The following is a 13,746-nucleotide window of genomic DNA, read 5'->3' as shown; positions in this document are numbered from 1 at the left end:
TCCCTGATCCCCGTTTTTTTTTAATGTGGGGGCGTGAGGTTTGAATGAACTCAGTGCCTCACGTGTGCTAGGGAGAGCACTCTACCACTGATCCCCAACTCCAGCCCCCTTGACCCCAGTTTTTAACATTCTTTAGAATATATTTTCTCTAAAGTAGGCAGAAGTAGCCCTGTGATATTAATTTTATGCCACATGAAATGTTTTATGTTGGAATTACAGAAATTGGGAGACCTTAAAAATGTAGTCCAAATCCTGTATTGATGATGTCACAGCTGAGCTTAGAGTGTAAGTAGTTAGGACCCACAGAAGGTCTGGGTCTGAATATCCTCACTCTCCTGCTCTTAATATGCATAGTATTGATAGTTTGTGCTCCACAGTTTAGCACTAGTCATGTATTGTGAACCATTATTATCTAATAAGGTCATCTTATGGAGGAACAATTTTAGAAATATTCATTGGTGCTGCAACCCCTGTTCTATTGAATAGATACATAAATAGCACACACTGAGTATTTGATTAATTTAGTTAGAACTGGAAAACAATCCTTTTAGCCAATCAACTGATTTTTCTTATCTTTGAAGAGCTTAATATGGTCAGAAATTAAACTTTTCATGTATTTCTCATTGAGATGAAATTCCTGAATTGTTCTAAATAAAATAATTTGGAACATAAATTATTGACTTTTGGTTACATAAGCCAGTACCTGGGAAATAATTTTAAAAGTTATATCAGAATTTATTTTAACTTATACCAACTGAGAGGTTGGGAGGGGCCCCCAAACATTCTGAATTGGAATGAGACCTTCATTCTGGAGGCAGCAAAGGATCAATAAAGATTAAGATTGCTCATACAAATGAGGAACAACTTTTTTTGCACATTAAATTGTAAGATTTAAATGATAAATTGAATCTCATGGCTATTGCTGATCTAGTAAGAATCTGACCTAGTAAAGTTTTTCCATTTCCCATGGCTGAGGTAAGTGACTGAAATTATTGAGATATTCTTTGACTGAAATAGATTCTCTCAAACCTTCCTTCAAGTGCCAGCCTATGTGTTTCTGCTTTTTGTCCAGAGCATGTGAACAGAATGCATGTGTGTGAGATAATTGGGCTTTCACTAATGGCCCCCTTTTAGCAACCATGTATGGGAAAAGCTGTTTGTTCCCTGCTCCTCCCTCTGAGCATGGAGCAGAGTCTGTTCTGCTGAAGCTGCTGTTCCACTTTTTAGCTTTCTATATTTGTACAGCAACAGCAGGAGCAGCCTACCAGCTAGGCCGTGCGGCTGCCCTGTGCACCCACGTTGCCTCAGACCTGCTCAGGACTCATCCAGGGCTCACAGTTTGTGTTCTTATGTGCATCCATCTGTCTGTCTATGTACATTTCTGTGGAGGACTAAGTTTTCAAGTGAGAGAGGTGACCTACCTGTTTGTCTTTTTTGTTTTGTTTGGATTCATCATTTGTAAATTATAGAAAATGTCTCAGAATCTAGGGATGAGCTGGAGAGGTGAAATTTGTATTGTTTTAATAAAATAACAACCTGGGAAGACAGTGCCATGCTGTGTCAGAAGTGGTCTTTGGGGATGGGTTGAGATTGTGGCTCAGTGATAGAGTGCTTGCTTAGCACTTGTGAGGCACTGAGTTTGATCCTTAGCACCACGTAAAAATAAGTAAACAGAAAAAAGGTATTGTGTCCATCTACAACTAGAAAAAGAAAAAAGAAATGGTCTTTGGGTTCCCTTAGAAACCATTTCATTGAAGTGGTAGTGTTTTTTCCTTTTTTTTTTTCTTTTTTACAGTTCACAAATAATTAGCTTTTGAGGTAGAACTGAATTCCTGGCATATAAATTTCATGATATAAAACCTGAGGTAAAAAAAAAAAAAGATAACTCCTCATTAAGAAGATTTCTTTTTTTTTTTTTTTTTAAGAGAGAGAGAGAGGAGAGAGAGAGAGAAATTTTAATATTTTTTTTTTTTTAGTTTTCGGCAGACACAGCATCTTTGTTTGTATGTGGTGCTGAGGTTCGAACCCGGGCCGCTACCACTTGAGCCACATCCCCAGCCCCAAGAAGATTTCTTAAGAGATATTAGTGTACTTTTTTTTTTTTTTTTTTGAAAGAGAGTGTGTGCAGTAGGGGCTATTGACTGGGTGCTTTTCTGGGAAGGGAATTGTGGGGAGTGCCCTTTTTGGGCTTTGTAGCATCCTTTGCTTTTTGCTCCAATTTGTATGCCTTGTCAAGTTTGGCCTTATAAAGGCCTTTTATTGCCCTTTGGTGTCCTGTCTATGTAGGGGATATGACAGATAGATTTTAGGCTGTTTTCAAATGCTATTGTGTTAGTTTCTGTATTTTAAAAGGATACTTTCTTGGCTTGTGAGATTTTCTAATTCCATTTAAGTCTAAAGTCAAGTTTGCTTGTTTTAAGTTTCCTTTTATTCCCCTCTCCCAGCCCCATGAGTCACAAGCATGCAGAGTGGAATAGAACTTGTCATCTGAGTGGGGATGAAACATGTTGGTAACTTTGGTGGTTAAGGAGAAGAAAGGACTTTAAATGCTGGAGAAGCAGCTTTACTGAGGCAGGTCCTGTGTCTGTGTGATATGGATATGGGGTTCCATGGTATTACTTGCTGATGTATTCTGGCTCTAATGAACAATTAGGAATCTATTCTGTAACTTGCTCATTGTTGGCTTCAGATATAATGTGTTTAGGGCCTAGGGTCTGGGTAGCATTACCTTCAAGAGGCAAAAAGAGTATTTCAAAATTCCAAAGAATTAATTTGCTGATAAAAACATTAAGTAAGGGGCTGGGGATGTGGCTCAAGCGGTAGCGCGCTCACCTGGCATGCGTGCGGCCCGGGTTCGATCCTTAGCACCACATACAAACAAAGATGTTGTGTCCGCTAAAAACTAAAAAAATAAATATTAAAATTTTCTCTTTCTCTCTCTCTCTTTAAAAAAAATATTAAGTAAACACTTAATAGGTAGGCCACTTATAGCTTAAGAATTTGAATTTTTTTCTTTGTAAGTTTTACAGAGAGCATGTTGGGAAACTGTCCAGGATATTTGTGTATTTATGCCCCCTGAGCTTGGGATGGATGGGTTCTGCACACTTAAATCTTTTGTTTTCCCCTCTGGTGCTGGGGATTAAACTCATGCATGCTGGGCAAATACTGAGCTACATTCCCAGCCCTTTTATTTTTCATTTTGAAACAGGTTGGCTAAGCTGGCCTTTGATTTAAGATCCTCCTGCCTCATCTTCCCAGGTAGCTAGGATTATAGGTGTGTGCCACCATGCCTAGCATCTCCTTAAGACTTACTAAAACTGGGCTGGGGATATAGCTCAGTTGGTAGAGTGCTTGCCTTCCATGCACAAGGCCCTGGGTTCGATCCCCAGCACCACAAAAAAAAAAAAAAAAAAAAAAAAAAAAGACTTACTAAAACTGTTGAGTGTGGTGTTGTGTTAGCTTCATCTTCTGGACTGTTCTTAGTACTTGACTTATATGCTATGAATATTGTATGTTCTAGATAGGGCTGTCATTGATGGTTAAATTGAATGACAGCCTTTTGATTTTGTAGCTCAAGCAAATGACACTATGGCTGACACATCTATATTTCAGTTTTCCCTTTGTTCTTGTTCTTGCCTAGCACTTGTGAGGCACTGAGTTCGATCCTTAGCACCACATCTTGGGCTCATTTTATTAGTTTATGTTTTTCTACTATATCCATTTTGAAAACATATATAGATCTTTTTTGGTATGATGAGGGGAATAGATAAGTGTTTATACATAATGTTTTTAGAATAAGTGGTTCAGTATTCCATATTGAAAAGTTCTGTATATTTATTTACACTGGCCACTGAAAAGGCCAGTGGGAGGTTGATCTGTTATCCAGTCACTGCTTTATTACCTCCTTTAGGAAATACTTCCCTGATATTTTAGGTGACACATTTTGAAGAGGTATAATCATTTCTAAAAGAAAACTCTTCTTTGGGACTCATACTTTCCCAATATAGGTACCAAGCTTAGTGCCTGGAATTACAATAACAAAATGTTTATTGAACACTTTGTTTGCGCCAGGAAGTGTTCTAAATGCTCTTTACCCATATAAATCCTTAATCCTAAGAAATATCCTGTGTGGTAGGTACTCTTTTTGTAACAATTTTTCACACAAGAAAACAGAGATGTAAAGTTTTAATAGTTTGTTTAAAGTTACCTGGCTAGTGAGGGTTAAAACTGGTATTAGAAAGCAATAATAATATGATTCCAAATCTGGGTTTGGGTACCTAATAGACTTGGAGTAAATATTTGTTTTTGTTTTGTTTTGTTTGTTTATTTTTGGTACCAGGGATTGAGGCACCTAACCACTGAGTCACATTCTCAGCCCTTTTTATATTTTATTTAGAGACAGGGCCGTGCTAAGTTGCTTAGGGCCTCACTGATAGCTGAGGCTGGTTTTGAACTCTCTATCTCCTGCCTCAGCCTCCAGATCTACAGGTATTACAAGCATGCGCCATCATGCCTGGCTAAGATCATAAACTCTATAAGGACAGGAGTTGCATTTCTGTATGTATATGTGTGTGTGTGTGTGTGTGTGTGTGTGTTTTCATCCTCTTTACTTCTGGGATTATAAATGTGAATTTTTTTGGTTGATCTTCCATTTTCTAAATATCTTGTTTTTGTAAAACTGAAATCAAAGCACGGACAAGTTCAATTTTGTGAAACAGTTAAGATTATTTTTTTAGACGTGATTTGAAGGAGAAGATGGAAGTCATATAAGTGGGTATTTAAATGTGAGAAGCTCTTTTATGAGCACAATTGGAGAGTGAGGAAAGCATGATAATTGAAATCACTTTTTTTTTGGTTAATGCCGATTGAGCCCAGGGCTGCTTAACCACTGAGCCACAAGCCCAGCCCTTTTTATTTTTTATTTTGAGACAGTGTCTTGCTAAGTTGCATAGGGCCTAAGTTGCTGAGGCCTGGCTATGAACTTGCAATCCTCTTGCCTCAGCCTCCCCAGACACTGGGATTACAGGCATGTGCCATCGTGCCTGGCTGAAGTCATCTTTTTAAAAAAGTGGTAATATGTAGATATTTAAAATTGGTCCTTGGGAGTCAATGAAGCTATACTTAGGATACTCCCTGACTGGCTGAACCAGAGGTAAGTTTTTACTTTCTGACAAATAACCTGTCTCAAAAAAGTATCTGCACAGAAAAGTAATTTTTGGTTTTGAAGTATTAAGAATATAAAGAGAGGGCTGGGATCCTTGCTCAGTGGTAGAGTGCTTGCCTCATGTGTGAGGCACTGGGTTCTGTTCCCAGCATGGCATATAAATAAGTGAATAAAATAAAGGTTCATCAACAACTAAACAAAAAGAAGAAGAACAACAACAACATAAAAGAGACTGAATGAAGTTTCCTGCTTTTCAACACAAGACAAACCTCCTGAGATAATACCATATGGATACATCCTGCTTGAGTGGCCACGTGTTTGGGGTGAAGTTGGGGCAGATGGTACAGGCAGGGTTCTTGGCTGCTTGGTTAAGGATCTTGGAGATGGAAGATAGATAGGTGCTAGGTGCTATGGAAGGACTGGTATATATTATCTGTGTTAGTCATGTCTTTCTAAGAGGTGACTGAGCATTTTGCAGCAAATGTTGGGTAGTGTGGGGGTAAGATAAGGGAAGAGGCAGGGGAGATGTGGTCTTGGAGTGATAAATTCTACAATTGGATCAAGCCTCCTTCTCAGATTAGGGAGACGGAGAAGAGATACAGTGTGAGAAACAAGATTCCAGATCCTGGGCCTCTTCTCCAGAGCTGTCAAGTAAGACATTGCAGGACTGTAGGATTTTTCTCTTTAAGCTTGAAGCTGTTTTGATTCCTTTTTGAGATACTAGGCCAAAAGCTGTATTTATAGAACTTGTTTTGACATATTATCTCACCCTGTCCCCCTCCTTCCTTACTGGAATCCAGCTAATGTTGCACTCTGCCTTGGCAGAAAAGGTTGATTGAAGAAAATGTACACATAGATATGCAGCTGAGTGATTGAAAATAGCCTTAAACTTTTAAAATAGGCCAGACAAAAGATTTGCAGTCTGAGCTGCATGAACATCATTTGAGTTGCTTGGGTAATTTTAAATGGTATGATATAATTATCTAGCTCACATGTAATACATTCCTGATTTACCTGGTCAGTAGCAGTTCCATAAAATCATTTAAGGCATAGGAAGAAAAAAGAAATTACAAAAGTAATCCTAATGCTTGTTTTGGAACAGAGCACAGGTTGAGGTGGGGGGTTGTTTGTTTTTTTGTTTGTTTTTACTTAATGCTTTGTAGTTTCAAGAATTTTCTCTAAGAAACTTATGTAGAATGGTAACATCCACATGTAAAAAATTCAACCAATACTCTATGTATAAAACTGTGGTGCAGTTATTTCTTTATTCTTCCCAAGATTATTCTGTTCCTATACAAGCCATGTGTAATTCCTTTCTTATTATGTAAAGATACCCTGATAAACCGGCTGCCATATTCTCTTTAATAGCTACAAAGTGTTCTGTTGTATGGTTATAATTTATTTAGCCTCCAATCAATAGGCATATGTTTCTCGGTTTTGCTATTACAATCTCTCTTCTTATGAATGCCCCTTTACATTCTTTGTCTATATTATATACAGATTTACTTGAAGTCTGTATTTTTAAAACTGGAATTGCTGTATTCAAAGGACATGTTCTTGGGCTGGGGCTGTAACTCTGTGATAGAATACTTGCCTAGTATGCAGGAGGCACTGGGTTCGATCCTCAGCACTACATAAACATAAGTAAATAGAATAAAGGTATCATGTCCATCTATAAGTAAAAATATTTTTAAAAGGACATGTTCAATATTCAGTGTTAATGAGTACTTACAGTCCCTTTAATATTTTGCAATTGATATTATCCTTTGAAGAATATTATTATTCCAGAGGGAAGTCTTAATGCAACAACAACCACCTTGTAACAGTTACTAGAATGAGCATAGGACCTGAAGTATCTGGATAATTTGAGAAACCTTCTTTGAAATTTTTTATTTCTTATTTTTACTTATACATGACAGTAGAATGTATTTTTTTAAAGTATTTATTTTTTAGTTATAGTTGGACAAAATACCTTTATTTTATTTATTTTTTATGTAGTGCTGAGGATCAAACCCAGGGCCCTGCACGTGCTAGGTGAGCGCTCTACCACTGAGCCACAATCCCAGCTCCTAGAATGTATTTTGACATATTATACATACATGGGGTATAATTTCCCGTTCTTGTGTTTGTACATGATATGGAGTTACATTGGTCATGTATTCATAAGTGAACATAGGAAAGTTATGTCTGATTCATTCTACTGTCCTTAGTTTCACCCATTTCTGATTTCTATCAATTAGAAAAATATTTAGGGCCTATGGGTCAATTCAGTTGTTGTTACCTAAGCTACTCAGGCAGATATCATGAAACCATTTGGTCATAATCACCTTGAAAACAACAGCTGAGCAAAATGGTGAATACCTATAATCCAAGCTACTTTGGAAGGCTGAGGCAGGCTCTTTCAAGTTCAAGGCCAGCCTGGGCAACTTAGGGTGACTCTGCTCAAAAGGGGTGGGGATGGATATAAAGCACCCCTGGGTTTAAATACCACTGCAAAAAAAAAAAAAAAGAGTGTGAGAGTGTGTGTGTACGTACACACACACACACACATATATATATATATATATAGAGAGAGAGAGAGAGAGAGAGAGAGATATTCCCAATTAAAAAAGTATTTTATAAACTGTGACTTATTTTGCCTTTTTTTTTTTTACTGTGATTCAAGAAAGTCCAAGTTGCAGTGACTGGTTGTGGAATTGGGATCAGTTAATCTATTCTCTTCATTTTAGTTTCCTTATCTGGAAAATGGAAGTGGAAATACTGAAGAACCTCTTTTGAGCACCCAGAAAAATAATTATAAAGTAATTTCTAGAAGGTTATGTGTGATAGTGACTCTTCAGAGGCATCAAGATTGTAAGGTAATTTTAAAAGTAACTCTGACAGTGTTTTAGGAAGAAAATTAGTCACATTCTGCCTACATAGTACTAACATATGGTGCATCCCTGATGAGATGCACAAGTGGGCTGAAATCAAAATGCAGTTGGAGAGAGGAACAGTAGTGACTCACTAGAGGAGACAGATTTGGCCTTCTGGCAGGGCAGTGAAGCTGAGGAGGAATTGGTGGCCTTAAAACATGCCAAATTTGAGCAAGTGGCACATGAATATTATGGAAGAGTTGATTAACCACTCTCTCGTGTTTAGATTAGGTGCCCTATCTGGTGTCACAGTTCCTCTGTGGCTTTAGAGCCTTTACTTCTGTTTCCCCTAGTACTAGGGATTGAATTTTACTCATATGAGGCAAGTATAGAACCCCTACTACTGGAACAGTAGGTTTAAACTAGAAAGATACATTCTATTCACAGTTCTATCCAGAGATAACTGCACATTAGCTTAGCTACCACCACTTATAAATTGCTACTGCTACATCCAACAATTTATTGCTCTCCACCAATAGTGCTGCTGTGGGAAGGAAACAGGAGGAGCTCTAGAAAGAAGGAGATTGCTTTCCTTTTCCTCTTTTATCACCCTTAATCCAGCAGGGAATTGTGTGGGGAAGAGAGGAACTGCTTAATAAGGATTTGAGAAATTATTTTGAGAGTATTTGAGAAAAAGTAGGAAAAGAGACTTTTTTTTTAATAGGAAAAGAGGTTTTATTTTATTTTTTTTTAATTATTGTTTTTTTTTTTTTTAGTTGTAGTTGGACACAATACCTTTATTTTACTTATTTATATTTGGTGCTGAGGATAGAACCCAGGGCCTCACATGTGCTAGGCGAGTGTTCTACTGCTGAGCCACAACACCAGCCCAGAAAAAGAGGTTTTAAAAATGTATTTTGCATTCCCTGACTGCTTCATCTGAGCACTTGCGAGGCCTTGGGTTCAATCTTGGGTTCAATCCTCAGCACCACATAAAAATAAAGATATAAAGCAACTTAAAAGGGCGGGGTGGGGAGAGTTAAGTATGTGGTTCAGTGGTTAAGCATCCTTGGGTTCAATCCCCAGTACCGAAAAGAAAAGAAAGATTCTGGTAGGAAATAACACAAAATGTGTTTCTCTATAAAAATAAACAGGCCAGGCTTTGTGGCTCCTGACTGTAATCCCAGCAACTCAGGAGATTGAGGCTAGTCTCAATTTAATGAGGCCTTGAGCAACTTGGTATGGCCCTGTTTCAAAATAAAAAGAGCTGGGATGTAGCTCAGTGGCAAAGCGCCCCTGGGTTCAATCCCTATCACCTCCAAAATAAATAAATAATAGGACTGGGATGTAGGTCATTGGTAGAACTCTTGCCTAGCATAAGGCCCTAGGTTTAGGTTTAATCTCTACTAGTGAGGGGGCAGCATTTTGTTTTAAACATGAGGGCTATACACATGCTAGGAAAACCATTGAGCTGCACCCTCAGTCAACCCCCTCACCTGCTTTTTTGCAGTGCTGGGGGTGGAACCAGGGTGCTCTACCACTGAACTACATCCCTGACTTTTGTAAATTTTATTTTGAGACAGAGTCTTACAAAGTTACCCAGGCTGATTTTGAACTTAAGGATCCTCCTGCCTTAGAACTGAGGTTAAATAGTTGTAGCTATTTGGAAGGCTATGACAGGAGGATCGCTTGAGTCTAGAAGTTCCAGATCAGCGTGGATCACAGGCCACATAGCAAGACCCTGTCTCCAAAAAAAAACAAAAAGAAGATGACAAAAGAAAAAAAAAATGTCTATATCCTGGAAAGTTTTAAGAATTAGTAGGTGAGTGTGGGGGTTAGGTTTAGTTCAACAATTGAAGGTCTAATGTGTGTTATCTTTATTCCTGGTGTTCTGGGGATATAAATATAAAAGAGAGGAGAAACTTGTTGCTAGTTTACAAAATTGTAACAGTTGAAATTTTCATTTCATTAACAAAAATTTAGAGCTGAGGTTAATACTGAGTCTTTTCCAAGTGTATCATATATATTGTAGGCACTCAAATAGATAACTGTTTGAAATCTTTTCAGAAAAAGCATAGTTATATTTTTAGATGATTTAGTGATAGTCTAGTCCTATACTCTAGGGAAGGGAGGGAGTTACAGGGATAAATCTAACATTGGTCATGAGCCCCTAAGAGAATCTGAAGAAAGTTGTGAGTTTATATTTGTTTGTTTATTTGTTTATTTTCAGGAAACCTTAGTGTTCATCTTCACACTGTTTAGATTAGATAAGGTCATAGACCTCTTCCAGTTTCAAAGAGATGAGAGTAGCAGATTAAGAATTTTTGTGAACCAAGTGTGGTGGCACACACCTGTAATCCCAGCAAATCTTGGAAGGCTGAGGCAGGAGGTTTGCAAATTCAAAGCCAGCCTCAGCAAAATCAAAGTGCTAAGCAACTCAGTGAGACCCTGTCTCTAAATAAAATACAAAATAGGGCTGGAGATGTGACTCAGTGGTCGAGTGCTCCTGAGTTCAATCCCTGGTACTTAAAAAAAATCCTTGTGAAAGAAGAATGCTTTAAAAATTGTAGCCACATTGCACAACAGTGTGATTATCACAACTTTTAAAGAAGCTGAGAAAAAAAAAAAAAGTTGCCACTACAGACAGGTTCAGGGTTCTGAGCAGTGTGGAGATGAGGTTAAGATCTGTTTTTACTAGGGTCATGGAGAGGACACACATAGATGACTCATTAGTCAATAAGGAGTCAAAGCCCCAAACTTAAATCTGAATCATGGAAATTGACTAGGTAAGTAACTAAAGAGCAAATACAAGGAAAGGGAAGGGGATTATTTTTGGGGGGTGGCACTGGGGATTGAACCCAGATATGCTTAACCACTAAGCAACATTTCCGGCCCTTTTTATTTTTTATTTTGAGACAGGATATCACTGAGTTTTGGGGGGCCTTACTAAGTTGTTAAGTTTGTCTTTGAACTCACGATCCTCCTGCCTTAGCCTACCGATTCGCTGGGATTACAGGTGTGCAAAGTGTTAAGTCTTATCCCTGTTGACCAAGACAAGTCAGAAGCCTGATACAGTTCAGGACCTAGATTGTTCCAACAAGCACAGCTTACTACAGTGGAAGGGGGTATTCTGGAAATGGTGGGACAAGAAAGAAGGGAATTTATTGTGTGCTTTATTGTACCTGCTTAACTTACCCATTCTCTTTGGGAACCAACAGTAAGGGTATGGGTGTTGCCATCAGATTCTAATCCAGGATACTAGGTGCACACACTACCACTAATAGCAGATTGACTACCTCAAAGGCTGATATAATAAATAAAATAAGATGTGTAAAAGCGCCAGCACTAAATAGGTGAAACCCAGAACTAAGCATGCTTTTTTAAAAAAAATTTTCATTTCTGTTTATTTTAAAAATTGATATTTAAAAATAAACTAAACCTCCACAACAAATGAGTTATACAAAAAGTAAAAAAAAGAAAAGAAAAATTGCAATGAACTAATGATTAAGAATTTACATACATAAGCATATTTTAATCATTTGGGAACTTACTCTGATTAGTAATTTCCTTACACTTGCATAATGAAAGACACACATTGTGGTTCTAAGATGTGTATATTAGTTTATACTATGAATTTTGGTATTGTGTCTACATATGACAGCTTATTATTGGAATCAATAATCACTCCTGGCTTTCTATGTAATACAACAATATCACCTTTTTATAATTTGGCAAAAGCACAAGTTTTTGTTTTTTTTTTTAAGAAGAGACAGAGAAAATTTTAATATTTATTTATTTTTCTTAGTTTTTGGCGGACACAACATCTTTGTTTGTAAGTGGTGCTGAGGATCAAACCCGGGCCGCACGCATGCCAGGCGAGCGCACTACCGCTTGAGCCACATCCCCAGCCCCACAAGCACAAGTTTTAAAAGGTCATTTCTATTGCTTATTTCTCTGTTCAAAGTTTGTAGTGGCTAGATTGTAATTTAGGCATCTATCTGGTCCATATATATATGTAAATGTACATATATACATATATATGTAAATATAGTTTAACTCCTTACAGGTAAGGGAACTGACACAGGTGCTAATTAACTCATTGTAAGTCATACCTCTACCTTGTAATAGTAGGAGTTTCGCTATCCTTTTTTTTTTTTTTTTAAAGAGAGAGGGAGGGAGGGAGAGAGGGTTTTTTTTTTTTCAATATTTTTTTTTTTTTTTTTTTAGTTTTTGGCGGACACAACATCTTTGTTTGTATGTGGTGCTGAGGATTGAACCCGGGCCGCACGCATGCCAGGCAAGTGCGCTACCGCTTGAACCACATCCCCAGCCCCGAGTTTTGCTATCCTTAATCATATTTCTTTCTTTATTTTTATACAGTGCTAAGGATACCATTGTGCCTCACACATGGTAGGCAAGCGCTCTGCCACTGAGCTACAGCCCCAGGCCCTTAATCATATTTCTTGAAAAGACTTATAATATTTGAGATTTTGTATATTTGTGTACTTGGAAGATTCCCTTAGAAAAATAGTCAGACTCAACTTTATGGTCCTTGCCATTTAAACAGTCTTTTCTTTGGTTTATATGTGTGAACTTTCTTGGCAATCGCTTTGGAGTTTTTTCTTTTCTATTTTTTTGGGGAAGGGGCCATTCAGTCTGCCAAAGAACTATATACTAGCCCCTGGAGAAAGCTTTTTTTTTTGGAGGGCGGGGGGAGGTACTAGGGATTGAACTCTGGTGCTCAACCACTGAGCCAAATCCCCAACCCTGTTTTTATTTTCTTTAAAGACAGGGTCTCACTGAGCTGTGCTCAGCACCTTGCTTTTGCTGAGGTTGGCTTTGAACTCTTGATCCTCTTGCCTCAGCTTCCCAAGCTGCTGGTATTACAGGCCTGTGCCACCGTGCCCCACTGGAGACAGTTTTTAACCCCGAAGCAGGCTTTTCACCCAGTGGACCTGACTTTATATACCAACTCTGTGATTGCCTGGATCTCTGTGTTCTTGAAAAAGTTACTTCATCTCAGGGCTGGGGATGTGGCTCAAGTGGTAGCGCACTTGCCTGGCATGTGTGCGGCCCGGGTTCGATCTTCAGCACCACATACAAACAAAGATGTTGTGTCCTCCGAAAACTAAAAAATAAATATTTAAAAAAAAATTCTCCCTCTCCCTCTCCCTCTCCCTCTCCTCTCTCTTTAAAAAAAAAAAAAAAAAGTTACTTCATCTCTGTTTTTATTCATTTGAAAAAATGAGAATAGATATGAGAATGAAATATAAAATACCCAAATAGATCATGGCATACGCTAAATGCTCATGGAAATTTCTGAAAATTTCTCCTTACTTTTAGGTGATAAGGGTATACAAACTTTAAATATCATATTCTATCAATTAGAAGATATATATTTATTGATGATATATTTACATTTATTGATGATAAAGATAGAAAAATGTACTACTAAAAACTCTATTCTGGGCTGGGGTTGTGACTCAGCAGTAGAACACTCGCCTAGCACATGCAAGGCCCTGGGTTTGATCTTTAGCACCACATTAAAAAAAAGAACAAAATAAAGGTATGTGTACAACTAAAAAATAAATATTAAAAAAAAACAAAAACCAAAACCACTATTCAGCTGGGCTCAGTGGTGCATGCCTGTAATCCCAGTGGCTCAGGAGGCTGACGCAGGAGGATCGTGGATTTAAAGCCAGCCTCAGCAATAGTGAGGTGCTAAGC

At 38.0% G+C, this 13,746-nt stretch overlaps 1 protein-coding gene and 1 non-coding gene across 3 annotated transcripts in view; both read left to right on the top strand.

The window, feature by feature from the left end:
* The window catches only part of Celf1 (CUGBP Elav-like family member 1), a 91,875-nt gene that overhangs the window by 27,349 nt on the left and 50,780 nt on the right, over window positions 1-13,746 (top strand). The window lies entirely within an intron of this gene.
* Window positions 3,324-3,397, top strand: Trnag-ucc (transfer RNA glycine (anticodon UCC)). The gene has a single exon. It is a non-coding gene; the product is annotated as a tRNA-Gly (tRNA).

This window comes from Callospermophilus lateralis, chromosome 2 (genome assembly GCF_048772815.1).
Source record: "Callospermophilus lateralis isolate mCalLat2 chromosome 2, mCalLat2.hap1, whole genome shotgun sequence".
Taxonomy (NCBI): domain Eukaryota; kingdom Metazoa; phylum Chordata; class Mammalia; order Rodentia; family Sciuridae; genus Callospermophilus; species Callospermophilus lateralis.
The sequence above is the reverse complement of the archived record's forward strand: the minus strand, read 5'-3'. Positions and strand labels throughout refer to the sequence as shown.